This window comes from Vicugna pacos, chromosome 24, assembly GCF_048564905.1.
Source record: "Vicugna pacos chromosome 24, VicPac4, whole genome shotgun sequence".
In the NCBI taxonomy this organism is placed as follows: Eukaryota; Metazoa; Chordata; class Mammalia; order Artiodactyla; family Camelidae; genus Vicugna; species Vicugna pacos.
The window spans coordinates 10187983-10211999 of NC_133010.1; positions in this window are offsets into that span (position 1 = coordinate 10187983).

A 24017-nucleotide genomic window follows, 5' to 3' on the forward strand; every position below is an offset into this window, starting at 1 on the left:
TCATAGGCACACGTACACATTCACTGATCTGCGCACACAAACGCAAGCGTAGACACACAAAGACACAAAGACACACAGGCGCATAAAAAGAGGCTCACAAAAGTGCATGCACAGATTTATACACACACCTTCCCCGCCTCAGGCTTCCCTCTGTTGCTGCCACATCCATGGCCAGGGGTGGGGTCCTTCTTTCAAAAGAAGGTTGATTGGAGAGTGGGGAGAGGGAAACATGAATAAACGGGCTCTTCCTGGAAAAGCAGACTGAGAAGAGTCTTAGGTGTCCGGTTGCAGCATGGAAAGTAAGCTTTCCAGCGGAACCTCTTATCCCACATAACCCTGCTGACAGCACATCTTCCCTGGAGTGCAGATTTGAAGTTGGTACCAAGCTGAGGTTTTAAGGAATTACATGATCCTGTTTAGGAAAACCCAAGTCGTGAGTCCTTCCGAAGACTTGCATGCCCCATCCGCTGTCCTGCTGGCAAAGCTCTTTTGTCCCAGCTCCTGTGGGGTGACGCCCCTAGACATCCTTGGAAACACGGCCACACCCCAGTGGATTCGCTCACAGAGCGGAACCTCTCTGCTTAGCCACTGCCCCCCACACCTCCTTTCTTGCAATCAGCCCTCTACTTAAGAACAGCCCTGGGGGCCCCCTCTTGGTTTACAGATGAGAAGATTGAGACCCGGAGCAGGAATCTGGCATCACCTTCTTTATCCATCCCCTGCCCACCCACCACCCAGGGAACGACTGGCCAGGTGCAAGTTCCAGATCCAAACCGTCCCACGCCTTCCCTGCACTCAATGTTCATGAGGACTCCATCACTGGCCGAAGCTTTTCTTTTCCTCTCATCACCCTGATTATTCCCTGTTTAATTAAAATTTGTTTCAGCTAATAGGCCTTAAATTAGTATTTTCAAATATTGACATCTTAGGACCCTCATTCATTATTTTCGAAAGCTCTGGGGCTAATAGCTTTATCACCCTCCAATTAATTCCTCATCCACTGGACAGGTAGCCGCTGCCCCCTGAACACGGACGGACATATTCACATGTGGGCAAGGCCGCACTCATGACACATGCACGCAGACATGCATGAGCACACACACACATACACACATACACACACACCCCCTGGACACTTTCCCCACTAGAAGTCAGGCCTGGTAGAGTGTCTGTGAAAAGCAGAGACCACAAGGAAAGCAGAGTGTTGCACAGCAGGTCTTTGGTACCAGGCCAACCGCCATCACTGACACACTGAGGACTCTGCAGGTCTGATGTTCTCTGGGTCCCCTTCTCTTTGCGACTGACTGTGTGAGGCCCTCAGCTCCCCAAAGGGGCCCAGCTGGTGACACCGGCAGATCCGTCATGGTCTTTTGCAGTCCACAGAGCAGGTGCCGGGTGCAGCCTTGGGAGGAGATGGGTTGGGGAGTCAGGCATTGGCCTGGGGAAGGGATCCCTTGTCACTCACTAGCCCTGCCCCCTGTGCTATTTCCCACCTGACTTACTGAGACCTTTAAGGAAAAGCAGTAATATGTTTCAAATGTCACCCCAGGCCCTGCACCTCCCACCCAGGCCAGTGCATCGTTTTGGGTGGGACAAGCTGAGAGCAGCTTCCAGAGGATGGAGGAAGGGGGCCTCAGCAGAGCAAAGGTCTTTTCCAGACTCCCCTTGGGATGTGTTCTAGGCTGCTCGGTCGGAGGGCTTCACTCAGGGGGCCCAGCCTCCCCATCCATCCTTCCAAAGCTGAGACTCTGCCCTGCAGAGGGGGCGGGGCCAGGAGACTGGCATTCAGCTCAGTGCGGACAGGTTTTTTTTCCCCTCCTCCTTGTAAACAGTCTGGAGTGATTGGGATTAAAGTCTCTGCAAGTTACTGGTATCGCTTTTCAGAAGAGCCAAGTAATCCACGGGGATTAAAGAAGCAGCCGTGCTCATCTCCCACAAATGAATATCTGTCAGAGGCATTGACCTGTTAAAATAATGAATTTAATGCGCAGCAAACCGCACAGGCGGTGACGCAGCGTGGCCTGGCAAATTGTTTTCCACATGTCCTAATGAGACTTTTAAGGAAACAGGACCCCCCATCAGGCTGCCCTGCCCCCAGCCCTCCACTCCCTCCGAGCTCACTTCCTCACTTCCCTGAGCCGAGAGGTTTCGCTTTCCTGATGGAGGGAGGAGTCGGTGCCCTAGAAACCCTGAAGCTCAGCCTTGCTCAGCCCGCCCAGGAAAGGCACTCCTCCCTCTCAGTTTCTGCAGGTTTGCTATTGCCTTTGTGGGCCATTGTGGCTTCCTCCAAGGGCCTTCCCGCAGCTCAGCCCCCGTCTGGTCACCATGAAGCCCTCGCATGGCCCTGAGCCCCTACTTAAGGCTCTGACACGGGACAGTCTGTCCCCCTCCTGGCCCTGGGCCTGTCCAGCCCCCAACCCGCCACAAAACCTTAGGACCAGAGCTGGGAGCTGGAAAGGAGGCACCTGGGGCCAGCATGCTCCTTTTATATAAGGGGAAACTGAGGCCCAGAGAGGGGACCTGGCTTCCCCTCGGTCACCTTGAATGTCCGTGGCAGGCAGAGGACCAGTGTCCCCGTGTTCTACTTCGTCTCCAGTTCTATGTCCCCTCCTGCTCTTCTAGGGGCAGCACACATCACAACACACACCATAGTAGAATCATGCAGCCAAGTTCAGGACTGGGAGGAAAAGGTGGCCAGGCAGCCGGGGTGAGGGAGTGAGAGCCCGCCTCCAGCTCCCCATGGCCAGGACCCGGGCCTGGGGACAGATCTAGCTGGGAGCTAGGGGCCCATCCTCCGCTATTGAAAGGACAGCCCATAGCCAGAGTTGGGACCACATTCACTTGAGGGCAGGGGCTGTGTCCCGCTCCTACCCCAGTGGCCGCTGTCCATCACCACCAACATGCCTTCCGCCCCTCCAGCCGTTGCCAATGACGCAAGGGCCAGCTCCACCCTCATCTGTGTCCTCTCTGGGGAATGGGGCCCCTACCCATCAGCACCTAACAGAGAACCACCGTGCAGACAAAAGTCCCCTCAACAGGCAGCCTGTTCCCTGCCCTGTGGCATGCCCATCTTTCACCGTGTCCCCAGACTGGCGAGGACAGGGGCCCTCGGGCTTTTACCAAACAGCTTTAGCTTTTGCAGATACAGATGGTCTAGCCTGTGCCAGGGGGCCTGGTTCCTGCCCCCAGAATTCTCCCAGGGAACCCACTCTTTCCTTCTTGAATCTCCATGAGGTTTCTTCCCCATGGATAAGTGCCCCACGTCTGCTCTAATTAGGGAATTATGAGCAACTTGGTGGAAAGGCAATGCATATTCTTTATTTCTTCTGTCCTTTCTTTTTGTTTTAAGAAATCATGTGATTATGTATTTTCCAGGTCTCAGGTATTCTAATCTAGGAGGTTTCAATAAAGCCAGAGGGCAATTAAATCAAGTCAGGTGGCAGGCTTGGAGGCAATGCAGGAGGGCTTCTTGAGGTGGCCGCCCTCAGAGACCCCCTGTGTCATCCCAGCTGGGGGACAGGGAGACGGTTAGAACCCGGGAAGGGCCTTGTCTTTGCTGCAAAGCCAAGATATTAATAGATGTGTACACAGCTTCCCCATTTTAACCTGAGGGATTCTGCTCATGTCACCAGCCCACAAGGGACAGGTGACATCATGGTCAGATGATCCATTTTTCCAGTCACAGGCAAGCACATTCTGATGCCAGCCCTGGGTCTGGCAGGATAGGAAATCCAGGTGGTTGGAATAAGTCATCTCTATCCTTAGGAGTCCCTCATTCGCACCGGACAGTTGGGTCCCATGACAAGAGAGGGTGAGACCAAATGTCCAAAGGGGGCACAGGCTTTAAGAGACAGGAGTGTCAGGAACGGAGGGCCTGCCACGTGGACTGGAGTGATCAGAGGGCCACATGTGGGGGTAGGGGCTACAGAGGATGCATTTGGGTCTGAAAGAGCAGAGTGAGGGACAGCGTGGAGGTGGCCAGAGTGTGGCAAGGTCAGGGAGCAAGAGAGGAGTATCTGGAGCTCAGTGCCTTGGACTTGAGTGCATGGTGGGGGGTCTGGACCTCCTCCCCCAGGCAGAATGGAGGAGGTGTGAGATGGGGCAGGAGTAGGAGAGAGTGGGAGCTGGGGTGGGGGTGGACCATCGCAACCACCTGGCTGGGGAAGCGGGAGGGGAGGTCCGGTGTGACCCCCTCATCCACAGCCTCAGGAGAGACTGGCCGCAGGCACTGTGTCACGGGCATTGTTCCCTAGCAGCTGGGAACCCTTGCCCCAGCCACAGCGGGACCACACAAAGCCTTAGTAACAGCACGGGCAGTGTGGCGTGTACCCGCTCAGGGACGCACAGAGTGCCCATGGTGAGAGGTGCTGGGTTCTGGAGCCAGGCCAAGACCCTCCAAGGCAGGCAGACAGGGTGTCCAGGTGGAGGCACGTTTCCCTCTTCAGCTCCCACTGATGCCGACAAGCCCAGTGCCCGTTCTGGGTGCCCTCTGCCCCTCCTCCTCCTTGGCAGGCCATTCCTCCTCCATTCCTTCTAGATGTGCCCCCTCCCCAAAGCCTCCCATGGTCGCCCACTGCTCCTTGGCCCAGCACACCTGTATGCAAGCCGGGTTTTGTCTCAGATCTTGCCACTACACTCTGTTTGGGCCTTCTGGGCGTAACGCCAAGGGCAGCTCGTTGCTGGCCTGAGGGTACCAGCAAATCAGGGCTCTGCAGGAACCACCCTATTAGAGGTGGGGGCTAGATCACCCCAAGTTCGTGGAACAGGAAGCTGTCTCACTTGGCTAGGCAGCATGAGTCCGGGAGGGCTTCTCAGGGGAGGAGACTTAGGAGAGTGGAGGCGGGAGATGCTCAGAGAAGAGGAGGAGGAGGTGGCCTGGTATATGGCAAGCCTGGCATCTGACCAAGGATCCGCTCCTTGTTGGGGGTGGACAGGGAAGCCTGATGACCCCCCAGTGGAAGATCCGCGAATGTCTCAGCCACGGCCAGCCTCCTGGGAGCCTCCCAAAGTTATCCTCTTGAAGGCTCTGCGTGGCGACAAGGAGAAAGGAGGACAGGCAGGCTTTCTCCCCCTTTTCAGAGAGTTTGGGGGTGGCTTCAGGAGCCCAAGGCCTGGCTGTTGCCAGGACTGCAGGTACCTCCAATATTTTGATTTTTCACTAAAACAGCTTCACCCCACCTCCCAGCCCTGGGTTTGGAGGAGAACCACAGGCCAGGGGCCCAGAGACACACGTACCAACAACACGGGGAGGAGAGTAGGAAGGCAGGCACCCCGCTCTCTGCCAAGGATGAATTCAAGGGTGCCGCACTCAGGCCCCACCTCTGCCAACAATGTCTCTTCACCCCACTGCAGACCCACCTCCAGCCCCACCTCCTCCAGGCAGCCTTCCCAACCCATGTTGGTCCCACAGGGACTCCCTTCCTTGTGAAAGCCATTTTCCCCTGGGGTCAGCGCCCCACAAGACCTGAGAGATTCCGGTCAAATCCTTAGTGCCATTTATTTCACCAGGAGGACACTCACAGCCCAGCTGGACCTGGATGAGCCTAGGCCAGGGCCCACCCACAGCGCACCTCCTAGAACTCTCAGCCCTGTGTCAGGGCATTGCATGGTCTTGTCTTGATCTGATGAGCATGTTTGTATAGGGGGAGGGGTGTCCATTCTAACTGGAAGCACTACACACTGTTTGGGAGCACCAGCTGCTCCCGCCTCCTTATCCTTCTCAGCCCTACTGAGCATCAGACAACGTGGCTTAGGAAAGCAAGGTAGAGGGATGGGCACTGTGTGTCCTCGGAAGAGCCTGGGAGAGGTTTGGGGGAGGACTGAGCTCACTGCAGAAGCTCGGAGGACCAGGAGCATCTGTGGGTCATTGCTGCTGGAGAAGTAAACTGAGGGGAGCCTTTTCCATCGGCAAAGTCAGGAATAGGGGTGGTCTCCGACCAGTTTCCTTGGCAAAACGTGGCAAGGGGCTTCTCTGTAGCCTTGAATGTCACCAGGGCAACTGTAAAAGGCAGCATCCCCTAGACACAGGAGTCTCCCTCACACAGCTCACGTGCACGAACACACCCCCACGCTCACACACAGGCGCACACACTCACCTGCTCCCGCCCCATAATCTGCATTCAGCCTCACGTTCTTCAGGTACAGCTGTCCCTCCCCCAGGCTCCAGTCTCCCCTCCCAGTCCCCTCACTTATCCCTGACACCTGCAGGGATGGCTTTGCCTTTTGAGTGGCCACTAAATGGGGGGGGGGTTGGCGTCAAAGCCACAAGGGGTAGAAGGGGAGGGGCCCTGGGAGCCGACAGGCTCCTCCTTTCTCCCTCGTAAATATCCTGTTCGTTTCACTGGCGGTCTGATGGGAGCAGGGGAAAGGCAGCTGCTTTTCTTAATGGGCCATAAGGGTTGCCACTGCCAGGCCATCCCAGGACGAGGCAGGCGCTGCTCCACCTGCAGATGGAGGAAGGGATCCTGAAAGCGCCTAATGAGGCCGGAAGTCTGGTCCTTGCTCAGGCACTAACCCTTTTTGTGATCTTAAGGGAATTACCTGCCCCCTAGACTCAGTTTCCCCGCCTGTCTAATGGGAGGTAGTCATTTGTTGCCCACAGGAGAGTGGCGTCTCTTACAGCAAGAGGGGTTTGAGCTAGACACAAAGGACTGGCTTTTGGAAATGAGAGTTCTTAACAGCAAGGATCCAGGAATGTCTCCTCTCTGTTTCTCACACTCTGCTACATTCTAAAAAGACCCCAACGTGGGTGACCGGAGGGAGGAGGGAGGATTGCCTTCCACAGGAAGAATCAGGCCACGCTAGTCTGCACGGACCGAGGGAGGCTTGAATTCACATAAGATGTTTTACAGCTCACATTTCATCGCCTGCACGTGACTGTCCTGGGGTTGTTGACCGTTAATTTGCTCCAGGAGCGCATTCTCTCTGCAGAGAGCAAAGGTCGACTTGAATCTCACTCATGCCTCAGTCTCCGATCCATTTATCACTCAGTGGATCCCACTGAGTCCCCACTGTGCGCTCAGGCCACAGGGACTCAGGAGAAAGGAGCACGTGGCTGCAGCGGCAGGCAGCCAGGTCACTGTCTGGCTGGGGAGACATGACTCACACACATGACACAATCAAGGGCAGGGGTGGCCGTCAATCAGAGCAGGAGGACTCCGAAGGCTACCTCCTTCGTAGCAGGCAGAGATGCGTGTGTGCTGACGTGGTTAAAGGAGAAGCTTTGTGGGGCCCAGGGCGGCAGTGACAAGGTCCCCTGTATTTAAGAAGGTGGCAGAGACCCTGTGGCATCTGCAGCTGGGCCAGCCAGAGCCCAGGGAGATGAAGGAGGCAGACTGAGCGGGAAGAGCTCGGGCCAGGAAGCCGGAGACCTGTGTCCTGTTTGCAGCCTTGCCTGTGACACTGCCTGGTCAGTCCTCAGAGCTTTAGTTTCCAGCTCTGCAAGCGGGGCGTGTGGGGAGATCCTCCCCCAACCATGGGCTGGGAGACTCTTGGCAGAATGCAGGTGGGCATGTGGCATGAGAGGGCTGAGAGGGAGGTGATAGGGTCAGAGGCGTGAGGGTCCAGATTGATGATCCAGCCATCCTACAATTGGATCAAATAATGGAAAAGAAAAGAAGAAAAGCGTGAGTTGCAGGGAAGGGGGAAGACAGGCCAAGGAGACTTGAAACATCTCAGGCTCAAGCCAAGTCCTTACGCGAGCTGGACCAGAACAGGGCAATAAGACACGGCATCTGGCTCTTCCTGGGGAAGGCGAGGCCCTGTGTATGGTGCCTCAAAGGCTTCCAGATGGTTGAGGCTCCCAGGGAGACCAGGAGGCAGGGCCCCGGGAGCTGGGAGTCTCTGATCTGCTGGGGGCACTGGAGACGCACTTTTCTTGGTGTCGCTCCTGGCCTAGCCATTTGTGCCCAGGAAATTCTCTTTCTGAGCTTCACGAAGTCATTGTTCTGCCTCTCGGCTGAAGTAATCATAATTCTGGGCAGGCCAAGCTCAGGGGGCAAGCACTGTGCCCTGTTCCCAGCCAGGATCGGGCCACCCCGAGGGCACGCATGCCACCCAGACCCCGCCCTGCTGTGCAGAGCATCCTCACAGACAGGAAGGGGACACAGCACCACCCGCAGGGTTCCCAGCGCCCGTCCCCCCTCCACACTTTGCTCACACAGTTCCGGGCACTTCCCTGTCTTACCACCCGGTTCAAGTCCCACCTCCTACACAAATCCTTCCCTGAGGATTCCCGCTCACAGGCCGGCACTTGCGTTCTCTGCTGTGTCATTCACTCCTCCTAACGGCCCTGTGAGGGAAGGGCTGTCATCTCTTTTAACCAATAAGGAAACTGAGGCGCCAAGAAGAGAAGAAGCTGCCGGGAGTCACGTAGCTGGTGAGGGGTGGAGCCAGGATTTCCACCCGTCTGGTCTGGCTCTGGGGTCTGCACCCTAACCGTGAGGCCACACTGCCGCTCACAGCCACTGCCAGCCATCAGGCCCTGGACAAGAATCAGCCCCTGCAGCCCCTTCTGTTCGTTCAGAGGGCCAGTGTCCCCTCGCTGTATGGCCGGCTTCTTTCAGGCAAGGGCAGGGCTTAGAAGTCTTCGGTCCGCCCCCCAATCCCCTCCAAACCTCCCAGCAGGGTGCCAAACGCTGGTGGATGGATGTGCTCCTGGAGAAGAAGAGCAGATGGCTCACACGAGCACGAGATGCAGCTGCCAGGAACCCGGAGTGGCCGTTTTGTGAGTCCTTCGCAGAGGACGCCCCTCCCACTGATCCTGTGCCACCACGGGGCTCCGGCCTTCCCCAGGATCCTTGCTGTGAACTGGCCCTGCCCGAGGCCCAGGGACTCGCGAGGAGGAGCAGATGGTCCAGGAACCCAGCAGTACTGCTGCTCTCTTTGTCCTTAAAAAAACCCTATGGTGACCCTCCCAGTGTACAGTGGACCCTGTCATCCCTTGGGTCCTACACTGTTTGTACCTGAGGGTTTTATTGTCTCCACTCTGCCAGGGAGAGGGCGGCCAGCTGACTTCCTGGCCAGTGGTCCAGATCACATGGCTACCTACCTCCCTATCCCCGCCCTGACCACACCCTGAGACAGCTCCTTGGGCATCTCCCCAGTGGGGGCTCCCGGCTACGTGTCCCTGACCCCTTCCCCCAGGATGGGTTCCACCCATCTTCCAGGAACGCCGCGAATCCTCAGACTTGGCCTTCACTCTGGCTCCCAGCAGCACTGAGGCAGGGGCCCCACTGGGAAGTTTCTCTGGGTTCACAGACCTCAACCCTGGCCCCTTCTCCTCTGCCTCTTGTCCCAGGGTTCCCTGAGCAGAACATTCCAGAGAGATTAAACCCCTCCCCAGCACATCTTTGTTGAAATGCAACCACGAAGATAGAGTCACTTTAAAGAAATGCCGTTTTCATCACTAAGAAGTGCAATTCATTTGTAAACCCATGTAATCAAACACAGAAAAGTAAAACCAACATTGATTAGCAATTAGCCTATATGTTCCATGACATTGATTGAGCCCCTCGTCCTGCACTTGGCGCTAAGGAAATAAAGAAGATTAGGGCACTGCCCGCCCTTGAGGACAGAGGGGTCCTGCATCCCAGGAGTCCACGGCCGGGCCCTGGGCTGCAGCCTTGTCAAAGGACTCCAACAGGTCCCTTCCATCCAGCCCCGCTCCCACTCCGCTCTGTGTACCAGCTGCATGTCAGGCGCCAGTCAATGATTCGAGAAGACGTGCACGTTTGGCAAGTTACTGAACACCTCTCTGTGCACTGGTTCCTCCTCTAAAAAAACTGTTCTGTGGTCTTCTTCCTCTTCGAGGGGTGGTTTGCAATATTCCTTTAATATCCTCACAGCAACCCTCAGAGACAGGTAGGGATGTGTTTTGATCCCACATTAAATTTTGGAAATGAAGAAAATGTCAGGGAGGCAAGGAAGGTGACTTGGGCCACACAGCGGGAGGACTAGCGCCGAACCCAAACCTCCTGGTTCTTTCTTCACTGCTCTTTCAAGATTGAGTTGGGGGGTCTCTAAAGTCTCTTTCATTTTGAAAATTCTATGACTCCAAGGGATTGGAGTACAAGCAGAGGCCGAGTCTGGAAACGCTGGAACCAGGCTGGAGGCTCAGAGGGGGCCATTGTCCCGAGAAGGGGGAGCAGAGCCACCATAAGTGACCAGCCAGGATGGCCCAAGTGCTCAGGGCTTACGATTCCATGTAAATGAGACCTGCCTGTACCTGACCAAGGTTGAAACCTCCAAACCACACAGGAATTAGATTTTTAGACGATGTTCCCCCTCTGGCTTATTTATCCAGCGGTGATCACCACCAGTGGAGCTGGGCACTCTCCAGCCACACACTGATCCTTCTGCATCGCCACTCCGTAGGGAGGGGACAGAAGGAGAGGCTGGACCAGGACACAACCGGGGCCTTTGGTCAGACCACTTTGCCTTGAAGGAGAGATGAGTTTCCATGATGTCCCTAACTGGCGGCACTTCCAGGAGATCAGACACACTGAGGGAGTGGGCAGGTGCCCCCCTCCATTGAACTGCAGGAGCTGAGGGGTAAAGAGGAAGGGCTGAGGAACTTGGGGCTCAGTTGACCTCAGAGCATCCTTCACCATCCTTCAGATAAAGTATCACCCACACAACTCACTATGAGCAGGTAACATTTCTCACCTGCCCCTCTGCGGGTCTCAGCTCTAAGTGGTCTCTGTAGGGAGACGGAGATGCCCAGAGGGTCTGACAGCGCCTGCGGGATGTCTGGATGCGGTAGGCAGGGTCCGGAGATGGCCACGATTAGGATCAGACAGGACTCTCTGGTCCCGGTGGAGATGGCATCTGTAAGTTGCCCTGTCCTCCTGGCTTTATGTCTCTCCTGAGTGTCCCCGTGGGCTCCGGGGTAGGGCACTCTCCCGGGAGGGGCTTCCATCTGCTGGTCAGACACACAAGAAGCACCTCACTAGGGAACTGCGGGCCCCGCTCTCAGGCCGCCGGAGGGAGTGGGTACCACTTGACCGAGGCAGCTGTTCACTGGGCCCGTTGTGTTTTGCTGGCAGGGCTGGGAAGACGTGGGGAGGGACCTTGACCCTGGGGAAAAGGAGGTCAGAGAAGAGAAATGGGCACAGGTCAAGCCAGAGAAATGGGCAGGCGGGAAGAGGGGGACGCAGGGGGAGTCAACGCTCTGTCTCTGAGTCGCGGGGGGCTCCCGCTCCTGACTCTCCACAAGCCACCCCTGCAGGTGGACTTGCTCACCCCCAGAGCCCAGCCTGCCCGCCTCCTCCGCTTGGAGCCCAGTCACAGGTTCCGTGTCCAGAAAGCTGCAAGCGTGCGGGTTCGCCAAGGCTGATGGGTGGCGTCACGCGACGGAGGCGGCTTCTCCGTTTTCTACTGCCTTCTTTCTTTCCTCCCATCCTTCCTCGCTTCCTGCCTCCCTTTAATGTTTTCCTTTTGCCTTCTTCCTCCATACTTTCTCTTTCCTTCCCTCTCTCTCTCTTCTCCTCCCACTCCTTCTCGTCCTCCTTTTTATCCTCCTCCTCACGTCATCCTCTCGTCCCCTCCCTCCCTCTTCCCCTTTGGTCCCCAGGGAGACACTGCCACCCTTAGCATTTCCACCTGGCTTGCCTCTGAGCCTCCCTGATTCCAGAACTGGGCGCTTCTGCCTCCTCAACACAGAGCAGATGTGCTGCAGCAACAGGGGACGTGCAGATGGGGCGGAGCCGGAGGGAGGCCACAGCCTGTTCTCAAGGCCTGGGCACGCGGGAGTCCCATAGCCCCTCAGCTGCCTGAAGGTGCAGCCTGGGCTTGGTGCCTGAGAAGACACAGGGGCCTCTCGGGCTGGCCCGGCAATGTGCCCAGGGAGCCCCTGTGTCTTCTTTTAAAAGGCTGGTTCCAAGGTCCCAGCCCCAGAGTTCTAGTTCAGTATGTCTCGGGTGGGGCTCCAGGATCTGCCTTCTTAAAGAGCAGACCAGGTGAAATGAAGCAGGTCCCAAGATGCTTGGAGGAACCTGGGGCTAAGGAGACAAGACAGACACATGAAAACCGTGTTGGGTCAAGTGTGGATGCTCTTGTCGTGAAGGGCTGGGGAATTCTGGGATAGGAGCTGGAGCGCTGGACAATCGGGAGGGGGGGCGAGGGGGTCCGGGGGTTGCTCGCTTGAGCTGGGCTCTGACAGTTGGGAGGATTTGCATGGGTTGTCAGAGGAGGGAGGATTACAGAGCAAATTATCTGAGTCAGATACTTCAAATGTCAGGCAATAAATTGGATGGATGAATGGATGGACGATTAGATGGATGGATGGATGATTGGATGGATGGATGGATGACTGGATAGATGGATGGATGATTGGATGACTGGATGGATGGTTGGGTGGATGGATGTCCTCAGTTGGCCCCGACAGACCTCTGGGCTCCACACTGCCCTGGTGTATTGGGTGTCTGTGGTTTCAGACCCCACTTCTGAGGGGCATGACGCACCCCCCCCAACCAGAACTCTCACTTGCCACCACCCTTAGCTGTCCTTCCACATTCTAGAAGCGCCCAAGCGAAGGAATGGAGGTTAAATCTGGCTGTTCCCCCCTCCCTGCCCCACCCTGGGCCAACATTCAGAGAAGAGTTAAGTGACAGAGCCTCGTTCTCCTGTATGAATTAATAATTGATTCGGTAACAAATCACTAATATTGCAGTAGTCGTGGTGAATAAGATAATGAATGTGTTCTGTCCAGGGAGTGTCGTGTTGTGAGGATTCAGCTGAAATTATTCATAAATGTGCTACTTTTCCTCATCTCCCACTGCTGCTAGTTTAGCTCCTCTTTTTAATCTTCCCAACCTGTCACATTCGATGGTGGAAATCGTCAGGCTCCATATACAGCAGAATATTAAGGGGGAACTGCCAAGGCATTATGTCAAATTTCAATAGGTAATAGAAACAAAGTGCTCACAGACCCTTTCCCACGTCTCTTGAATTTAAAAAAAAAAATTGGACTTTTTAAAAACTTCCTGGATGGGCTCTTTATCCCAGCATTGGGAAGGAGACCCCAGGTGGAGGGGTCCAGAGACGTGGGTTGTGGTTCCTACTTTGTCACATACTTGCTGTGTGACTTTGGGCCAGACACTCAACCTCTCTGGACCAAGTTTCTCATCTCTGTTAGAGAGGTGATCCGGCCTCTCTGCTTTTGTCCTAAGGGTCATGAGAGAACTGCTGGGTGATGGGAAGGAGAGTGCTCTAGGCCATTCACAGGTAGTTGAGCTTAATTTTTCCCACTGCTGTCTCTTACTTGTTCATGCCGGACAAGTCAGGTGGTTCACTGCTCTTTAAATAGGCTTTCCATGCGCCCATCAAGGAGGGCCCCTCCTCGTCTGCCCCTCCTTGTCTCCTTCCTTCCCTCTCTGATCCATTCAGCCCTCTGGGCTCAGTTCAGCTACCCCCACCTCCATCAGGAAACCTTTCGTGATCTCACCTCTCACACGTGCTCTCCCTTCCGCCAAGCCTCCCCAGAGCACTCCAGAGCTTTCTGACCCTGCTGTTCTTTACACACCACCATTCCCAGTAAGCTGCAGGCAGCTCAAGATTAGAAGTTGTCTCCTAAACCTTTGAATGTTGTAAGTGAGACAGAAATGCTTGTAGAATGAATCCATTGGGAGGTAGACGGATGGGTAGATGGATGGATGGATGGATGGATGAAGGAATAAGAACCTTGAAACTGGCATCAGACTGTTCTCAGTCGATGAGCAAGTGTTCGCTGAGCCCCTGCCATATGTCTAGTGTGGTGTTTATCTCTGCTGCAGCAGGTTGGAATTCAGAAAAAGTGTCAATGGTCCAACACTGAGCGTGTTTGGAACAGGATAGCAGTGATCAGACTGGGTTTGGGAGTCGAAAACACAATATGACAGATGATAGACCCTAGGAGGGGCCTTTCGGGGGCCTTACTGTGGCCCTCCACCCTGCAAAGGAGACGTGGGGTACAGAGAGTACAGGCATTTATCTCAACTGCACACCTGGTGGTACAGGACCAGATCCTGGGCCTCCAGACATCAGACTGTTGTTCTTCGTTCATACCAGAGGGTGCCACACGGAGGGAACAGGTTGGGTCCCTTGGAGAGGTGGTATGGGGCTCCGAAAGGCTATGGGGCTTGAGTGGGAAGGAAACACTTGCCCCCAGAGGTCGATGCTGATTCTGCCAAGAGATGGAAGGGGTGAAGGACTCTCTGAGAACCAGACCAGACTCATTCCACTGGGATTATTTCCATGGCTGGCCCATGGGGTCACCTGGATGGGGGCCCCAGACTAACAAGGGACCACAGAACAGGGAGACCCCCAGAGCAAGGGTCACAGGAGGGGAGGGGCATGAGGAATGGGAACAAGGGTTGTCCTGTTTCCCCTGTTGTGTCCACCTGTCTCCAGTCCCTCAAAGTAAATATGTCCCAATCAAACCAGACCTTTCCACCACACCGCACAACAGCCTCACACAGCCTTAACCACAAAGTGAGACGCGCACAGCTCTCCAGAGCGAATGCTCGCACACACACACAGATGCTTACTGACACAGGTAAAAACACAACAGACACCCGCATCAAAAATGCAGAAATGCACCCCATGAAACACAGAAGTCCACACACTCGGGACATACAGACACGAAGAAACACACATGCTCATCCAAGCCTTCGTTCTGAGTAAGTTATTAAAAATGTAGACATCGCTGGCTCCCAGGGTCAATATGTTGTTTTTAAATTTAAACATGAATTTCCATTTCATTGAGCCTCCAGGGCTAACAAGATGTGCTGTGACAGGAGCAGCTAGCTGGAAAAGGCATGATTGAGGAGCAAGCGGATAATGTGTGTGCACAGCCTGGGCTGGGAGGGGAGGCTCCTTTGCCCAGCACCCACAGCCCAGGATGAGCCGGGGGCAGGCAGTGAGTGTCAGTGCTGCCACTAAGCACTGAGCTCTGACCCGGTTGACTAATCCATGCTCCCAAAGCTAAGAGATCAGAATGTGATAGAAGTGACATCCACCTATCTATCCATCCGTTTTTCCGTCCATGCATCCACCCACCCGTTCATCCATCCATGCATCCATCCATCTTTCCATATTCTATGAAAACCCAGACAGATCTAGGATAAGGGCTGTAGGTGATGACAAGTAGAAAAATGCTGTCCTTACCCCATGGAAGTTTCCACTTTGATAGGGATAAGATGTGTGTCTCAGTGGATTCCAGCCTGGAGCCCTTCAGCGCGCTCCAACAGTCCCCTCTGTATCGCAAACAATGGGAGACACTCCAGTTTACAACCACCCCATTAGCAATCTCGCGCACCAAGCCACAGGTGCTGTGAAAAAGGTGCCCCAGCTGTCTTGTCCAGCAGTAACCCTCAGCACCTAACCCACAGAGCTGCTCAGTGGTTGTTTGGTGATGGTTTGGGATTGAACTGAAGCTCAGAAAGTGGGCTCCAGGCTTTCATGTGGTTTTGCCCCTCCTCATCCCCCAGCACCTGGCTGGAAGCAGTGCAGATGGCTGATTAGTAGTATAGGAGTGAGCGAGTGAGTGAGTTTTAAAAAAAACAACACATAGCAAAACAGGGGTGCTGAGTGGGCAGGACTTGCTCTATGGAGGATGCAGACCGGGAGGAAGTGCCCTCTTCACGCCTGGCCGCTGGGACACGGAGAAATAGTCTGAGAGGGGCAGCTGTGGGCAAAGCTCCTGGCTGGGAGTGAGGCACAGGCATGACAGCTGAAGCAGCGCCCGAGGGCGGCGACCCGGGCACCCAGGGAGCCGTCCCTCTCCCCATCCAGCCCCAGCCTCGTCTTCGCCCCCTCTGGCGAAGACCCCGGGGAGAGTGCTTCCCTGTGTTGGTGTTCTCCCACCACACGTTGGGGTTTCAGAGACCCCCAGTTTGCTGGGCCTGGCGGACGCTGCAGGATTTCACGTATCTATTTACAGCGCCAAGTGATTCCCAAAGGTTTTCACCCCCTAGAGGGGTGAGCGTGAGAAGGAAAGAGCAGCAATGACCGCCAAGGACAAGTTGCCCACCGCCTAGAGATGGTTTGACCAAAGCTGGACCTCCTGTCTCCTCCTTCTCAACACACACGTGCATGCACACACATGCTCATGCACACACACACAATACACATGCATGCACACACACGCTCATGCGTGCATGCACGCGTGCGCGCGCACACACACACACACACACACACACAGATCTCTGACATTTGGGACACTCCTCTCTCTCCTAGATTTCTGAACTCAGAATAAATCCCAAGATTTTTTTCCCTGAAGTTCAGGCAATTTGGTCTTTGTCTTAGGGAAAGGAGCCCCTCTCCCTGTCTCTGGATGTCACAGAAGCAGAAGGAACGAGGGGGCAGCACTCCTCCAGGGCAGCGCCTGCCACCTGGGAGACAGACCACTGCCCAGACCCTCCTCCTGTCTGCTCACATAAGGGAGTGTGCACGTGAACTCACGCAGTCACACTTACACACACGTGCACACAGAAGGCAACTGCCAGGCACAGGCGGAGCCTTCCCATGCCACATCTGTCCCTCCCCAACATGACAAAAAACCATGTGCCAAAACTGTACAGGCCTGTGTGCTGAGACAGCGCCCACCAGCACACACACGTGCAGGGATGCCCACCTGTGTACACCGGTGACGTCAGGCTCCATCCTTGGGTGGGCAGCCGGAGATCCCGGCAGCACAGGGAGGGGGGCCAGAGAGCAGGGCGGCCCTCCCACGCCTCCCTGCAGGCCCAGACCTTCTGGCACCCAGGAATGGAGGCCTGGGCCTCTGGCCCTTTAAACATCCATTTAAAGTCTCATCTCTCACATAATTCAGCGGAGGCATCAGCCAAAAGGGCACACTCTCCTTCCCTTGTCTTCAGGAGCAGGAGAAGGAAGGAGACAGGGGAGGGGAGATTAATTGGACCTGGAACACGGACCAGGGATTGTGTAAGGCCAGGCTCTGCCAGGGAAGCAGGGGCGGGGGCACCCACAGCTCACTTCTCTTATCTCCTCCTTGTGTCCTTTGCTGGTCACACTCTCCCAAAGGCCTCACGCACATCCTCACAGGGGGTGGGGGGGCGGCCTCTCTGTCCAGTCAACACCTGAAAACGTCCCCGAGGCCGACTCTGCCTCCATCTGCCTTTCTCATCCCCATTGCTAATAACAAACCAAAGCCTTCAGGAGGGTGCGACTTTCAGGCTGGACCCGAGCCGCTCCCTCTGCCCAGTGGTGAGCATGGCCCTGACGCACTGTGAGTGAAGGGTCACTTTGTAAAGCGAAGTCCGTCTTGTTTGGCCAAAGGGAGCCAGGGAAGGAGGGCGGTTAGGCCTGGGCAGGATAACGCAGGCAACCATCTGTAAACTGAGTCTCGGTCCCTGCGGGAGGTTGCAGGGGTCAATCCCGAGGGTCTGTTACCTCTGTCACCCTCCCCAGCAGACCCTCGGCTCCCTCCTGTCGGTCACCAGCTGTGAACTGCCCCCCGGCTGGGAACTGGAAGGCTGGGAGGGCATTGCTGCCCAGGCCCTGTCGGCCCACACCTTCCACATCCGGCCCCTGAGCCTGGATGGCAGGGGCGGGACGGCGTCTGCCAGGCCCACATCAAGGATATCCTAGAGTGGGCCGGGGTGTAGGAGGGAGGAGCAGGCAGGTTTAGGTCAGCGTGAAGAGCTTGCTTAGAGCGTGGGGTGCCCCACAGCACAGGCGGCCTCCCGCGCAGGGAGCAGCTGCCCCAGCCAGGGAAGCACCCCTGAGGGCACTGTGATGCTCCCAAGGCTCCTCCACGTCGCCTGCAGGACCCAGTTTGCCCCTCGGTGGGAATCAGTGCATCACACCACCTGCCCCTCCTCAACCCTCAGCCCCGGTTCTCAGAGCAATCAGCCAAGGGGAGGAGGCACCAACTGCATTCTGGGTTGGGCCAGTCGTCTCTGAAAGCCGTAGGAAATCACATCCCTGGGGAGAGCCATGTTCCCCAGGACACGAGATATGTAGGTCAGGCTCCGGGATTCTTCTGCGTGACCTCAGATATCCGAGGAGAGTCAGCTGGCCAGTCCGTCCTGGCCCCCGCCCCCGTACCCTTCACTTGAAATCTGTCCACCCATGTGTCCTGGGCACTGGGTGCAGGAGGTCCCACGGTGAATCATCAGACCCCTCCCGCCTGCTGTCCAGAGGGGCCTGTGCGTGACTAGGTCATGATTACTGCAGCTTCCACCCTCTCATCCCAGCCTCTGCCGCCACCACCAGACCTCGGACCCTTCTCAACTAGTCCCCTGTAGCCAAGAGACCAAGGCTGCCTCTGAGCCCAGCTGAGGCCAGAGCAGGGGCAGGGGGAGCAAAGAAGGGGACAGAGACTTGCACACACACCCCAGAGCAGGAAGCAATGGGAACCTTGCACCTTGCAGGAAGAGCTAGACCATGGGATACCGCCCGCAAGGCCAGGTCCGGGGGAGAGTGTGAACGCCCGGGTTTGGCCCAAGCCTGCATCCACTCTGTACTTATTAGCTCTAGTCTGTGGCCAAGCGACCTGGGTGTGCTGAGCCCCGGTCTCTCCCATCCCTTCAGTGGGAATACTGACAACCTCTACCTGAAGCCTGGTGGAGAGGCTTAGCCCTAAATCACCCATCACACCCGCCGTGCATCGCTGGGACACAATGAAAGAGTGCCACAGATATTCTGAGCCGGGCCCAGGGGAAAGGAGGCTGCAACCTGGGTCATCCAAACTCTGCCTCACATCTAGAAAGGAGGAGGGGTCAGCTCTGCCTAGACTTCCCCTCTCATATCCACCCCCATGGGAGTGGGGAGGGGAGTGAGGGGGGAAGAACCACCTTGAATTTTCCACGAAGAGCATGTGTTTAGTGAGGGTGGAGGGGACATGTTGATGGAGATTCTTGTGCCGTGTGTTTCTGGGAATTGGGACACTAGGTCCCTCACATGATTCTCTGAAAGGGTAAGATCTGTCTTGGGGGTCTTCCTAAGAAGAAGGCAGTGGCCTCAACTAAACAAAGGAAGCTTCTAGAAGGATGGGCCCCTTACACAGAGTTCTCATCATGCATGAATTAACATTGCAACAAACAGTCCTGCTTTCTAACAAAACAAAGGAGCCACGTGTCTCCCAGAGCCCCTGAGTCTGGGAGCAGGAGCACTCGGAAAGGGAGGGAGGAGAGAAGGGAGGTGAGGAAGAGGGAAGGTGGCCGGGGCAGGCTCTTTTCTGCCCTCCAGCTGCACCCCAGCCCCTTCCCCTCACCGGTGCCTGGGCCAGCCAAGTTTCGTACACCTGGGGATGTCAGTGTAACCAGGCCTTTTTAAAAATCCTTTTCTTTCAAATCAATGTAAAAATATTCTGCAGTACAGAGTGGATTTGATTAAAAAGGGAAAAGGTTGCCTGAAATATGCCAAAAAAAAATTCAGCTAATGGGAATCTCATTCATTATTTAATCTCCTGCTTATCAGAACAGGACCAAAATGGAATCTCATATGGCATGTGCATGGTGTTGTCCTGGAGAGCAGACACAAGGTGGGGAGCAGGAGGCGGCAAAGACGGATAAAGACTTTTCGTTCACTTAATATATGAAACCGGGCTGCAGGCTTTGAATCAGATTGATAACAGGCGTGGGCCTGAAAATCCCACTAAACGTGTGCACGCGTGTGTATATAGATAGACACACACACACACACACACACACACGTCTATCTGGTATCCGTTCCCGTGCACTGCGCTGTGATTCATACACTGCCGTGATGCTGCTGGACTTTATTAAATACAAATGAAATACGCCTTCTCCGGCAGCGAGACGGGGAGGCCGTGGGATGGCCGGGCAGCGCCGGGTCTTGCGCACTTATGCTGTGCTGGCTAAACCTGCCTTGTCGTAAAGAGGGCCTGGAGGGGCCTAGGGCAAACGCCCTGCAGCGCCCTCCCTGGAGTGATGCTGGTGGCGGGGACAACTGCTGAGAGTTCCCTGTGTCCAGCTTTGGGTTCCTGGGGTGGCTTCCCAGGTGCCTCTGATCCCCATAGAGGCTCTGAAGACAGTACCATCATCCCCATGGTGCCGGTGAGGAAACTGAGGCACAGAGATGTAAGGAAACCAGCCTGGTCCAAAGAACAGTGAGTGGCAGATCTATCCCAGCCTAAGTTTTGTGTCCTTTTCCTTCAGCCATGCACCTTCCTGAAGGTGTATCCATACGAGGCCTGAGGATCCACTCTGTGTGGACGAATGAACTGCTAAGTGGACCCGCAGCCGCTCTCCGGATGTTCATTCTGTTCAGACTGGTCTCTTTCACCGCCCCCCAGGCACGTCCATCCCTCCCCAGTTCACCCCCTTCCTCCCCCGCCCCAATCACACCTTTCCTGGCCTCTCTTCCGGAAGCACATCTTACACCTCCCCTCTCCAGCCGGCTGAGCACCTGTTGAGCACAAGGCCTGGAGGGCCCTGTACTCCAAGGGCCATATTCCTCCAGCAGCAGAGCTGGGTTTGCCTTTTTCTTAGCCCGGACCCCCACTGGAGCATTTGAGGGAACAATATCTCCTTTTAACCTGTTTTGTGGCCTGGGTAACAAACGGGTCAGGTGTACTGGGACAATTTCCCAGCAAACAGCTACCTTTCAAGTGGTCCAAGCTGTGGATTCTTTGTGATGCAGGTCTTCGGTGGCTCCATGGACCAGGCCTTCCCTCCCTGCTCCCTGATGTCCAGCATCCCATCCCCCTCCCTCCCTCCCATTCCCAGAGGCCCACAGCACATGACGGTCAGCCTAGGATGGAAGATAGGGATGTGTCTGGGAGGCAAAGGATCCTTTCTAAGTGGAATGGGTGTTTTCAGTGAGCTCTGTCATGTGGGCTTGGTCCTACTGACCAAATCCAGTCTGGGGGTGGTGGAATCTTCCATGGGAGTCCTGGGTTAGAGAAGGGAAGGGCATTGTCAGACCTGCTAACTTCCCTCCTTGAATGCCAGCCAGGGACATCTCTCCTTTACGCTCATCTTCTTTGAAATTCAACTTGAGCTGTAGGGGAGTTGGAAAAAAAAAACCCAAAAAACAGAGCAGGGCACCAAACCACCTACAAAACAACTCAGCAAGGCAGTTTCTCCAGCAAACCTGCGTCTTATATCTCCTGTGACAAAAAGATTTATAGCAATTTTTTATTAAAAAAGAGAGAGAGCGCGCGCACTGCAGATAATCAGATCTGAGACGAAGAAATGGGAGCATGGGGGTGTTCTGCGTGCAAGTTATTTTAAAATATATGTTAGGTGCATGAAGGATTTTTCCAGTCCTGGCTGGAGGGGGGCCAGACCAGTCCCCCCTCCAACCCCACTCCTGGCCTAAAGCGATGGAAATGATTTGTGAAGGGAAGGAGAGGGATGGATGCGGGTCCAGGAAGGCAGGGCTCAGCTTACACTGCCTCCTCACACAGGCACTCCGCCCTCAACAGGTAGAGAGAGAGGCTCCTCTTTCCAGAGGGGAGGACACAGCCACCAGCTCTGAAAACCAGAAGCAATCTTAGGACCCCACCACCACCGCCCACCTCCCCAGCCAGTGTTACGCTCTCAACCCGGTTTCATAGATGAAATAAACAATGGTTTTAAAGAAAAAGGCTCATTCTGCATTTTGGAACACGGAGTGGGGCCTCATTGGCCTTGCTGGTAAAAGAGACACACCTCTACCCTAATTCTCAGAGCCTTCTGGGTCTGCTCACCCCAGGACAGAGCCCCCGTCCTGGGCAGGGTGGAGGCAGGAAGTGATCTGCCTGCCACACGGAAAGGATGTGACCTGTGCAGAAGGGGAAGGTTGGCCCTGAGGCTGGGCAGGCCTGTGTGCAGAGATCTGAGCCCACGAAGGGGGTGTTGCGGGACGATCATCTCCACGGAACAGGCCACAGACTCCCCGCTCCCCGTTACTGGGAGGCCCAGTCCTGTGGGACCTCCAGACAACGCTAAAATAACTAGACGATCAGTTAGTGAAAACGACCGGGTGGTGAGGTGGAAGAAGTATCTGGGAAACAAGTCCTAGGAGGGACAGCTGGAGGAACCAGGGAGACAAAGAAAAGGACCCTGGGGAGGTGTGAGCCCTGCCTTCAGCCAGTGGCCCAGCCAGCCCAGCAAGGCGAGCCATCCCCATGGGCCAAAGGGCTGGGTGCAGGGGCTGGAGGTCTGGACAAGGCAGGTTTGTTTGGCGGGACAAATAGAAAAGACAGCTGAGAGGTTAGAGCACAGCGAACAAAATGCTGCAGCAAGAAAAAGCATGGTGCAAGGGAAAGGCAATACCAAGGCAGACTCACCGGGGAGGTACTGGGCCGGCAGGGGCTTTCCAGGTGCCTCCAATCACACCGTTAAGGTCTCCTCATTGGCCTTGGCTGCAAGGCACACACCCTGGTTCTCTGGGCCTTCCCGGGGCACCTCCAAGTCCTCCGTGAGCCCAGGTCCCCGAGAGCCAGAGCTGGATGGTGTCCAGGCACCAGCCCGACCCAGGTGTGGGAGGGCCCGCGGCTCCTGGGCACCCAGATGTGCACATTCCCCCTGGACCCCTGCCTTCCAAGCTTCCTTCCCTGTCTCCCCTCCCCAGACTGCATCCAACCTCTTCGGCAGCAAGCTAATAATCTGAAAATCAACACTTAACTTCAGAGAGGCGCCCTGTTCAGAGGAACCCTGGGTGAGTCACTGCGGAAAGGGGGCGTCCTCCTTTGTGGGGTGAGGTCTGGAGAGCAGAGAAGTCTCCCAGCACGTGGCTGGGACCCTCTGCTTCCCCTTGGGTGGTGAACTGGCCACGGGGTGGGCAGCAGCGTGGAGGGTCCGCGTGGCTGCCCCAGGCCTGTGCCTAGGCCTCTCCGAGTGGAGCTGTCACTGTCTTGTCTGTGAAAACGGCCAATGATGCCCGCTCGCGGGACTGGACTGGGAGTGAGAGGAGGCTCGTGGAGGCCTGGCCAGGCCCTGGGAGGGAATAAAGAATGAGTGGACGGGGGCCAAGATCCCACTCGGGGGGGGAAGATGCTGGTCTGAACCACCCTGGCTGCTAAGGGTGCCGTCTCCTGGACAGACGGCCTCTCGGCGGGGTCAAGGCCAAGGCAGGGCCAGCCACTGGCACTGAGAGCCGCGGTGGGGCAGTGGCCTCTGGGAACAAGAGGGAGAACTGGGGCCAAATCTGGGTGCATCTGTAGCCAAGACTCAGAGGAGGGCATGATGGCCTGTTTCTCAAGACCCAGAAGGTCCAAGTGCTCCTGTCCCTGCTATGATGTCTGTCTGTCTCTCTGTCTCACACACAAGCCATCACACATCATTTGAATCTGTCTTATGGAAATGCTGACGTGTGTCACTCAGGCGTCTGTCCGGTGCTACCCCTCTGCCAGGTGGGAACACACAGGGTAGCATCTGTCGCCTCTACCTATGAAGTCACCTCCACTTGCGCTGTCACATCCTGTCACAGGCCCCACCTCTCAGCCCCACATCTGCAGGGCCGCACACAGTCAGGCACAGGCAGGGCCAGGCCTGGTCACTGCATGGTCACTCACCTGCACAAGAATACAGGCCATCCCAGCTGCACACCACCCCCATCGTCCCCGTGTCACCCGGTGTCACGTGCACACACTGTTACCCGTCCCTCCACCCCAGCCATGTGTGCCCAGCCCTTCTCCTGGGCCTTGCCGGGCTGGGGGAGGGGTGTGGGGAGCAGCAGGAGAGGGGGTGGCCTCGCCTTCCTGGAGGGTGACTCCTTGTGGTATTTTTAAGCCTTCCCCTCATTTGCTAAGTGCGGCTTTCTCTCTGGCTCCCTTAAAAGCTGCTGCTCCTCTCAGGGCTTGGGAGGTGGGGAGGCAGTGGCCTGACAGATGCTTAAGAAATTATGGGTGAAACTTGCTGACTTAGGCCCAAATTACTTGCTGTCCCGGGACCATGTTTAGTCCAATAAGCACTGCTGGCTGTCTCGCCCCTCTGGCTGTCTCAGAGCATCTTTCTCTACCCTCCTCCTTCCCCTCCTGGGTACCCTCCTGCCCCCCTCCCCAGAGCTGGCAAGCCTGCCCGGTGAGGAAGCCACCATCCCACAGGACCGGAGTGGCGTGGGAG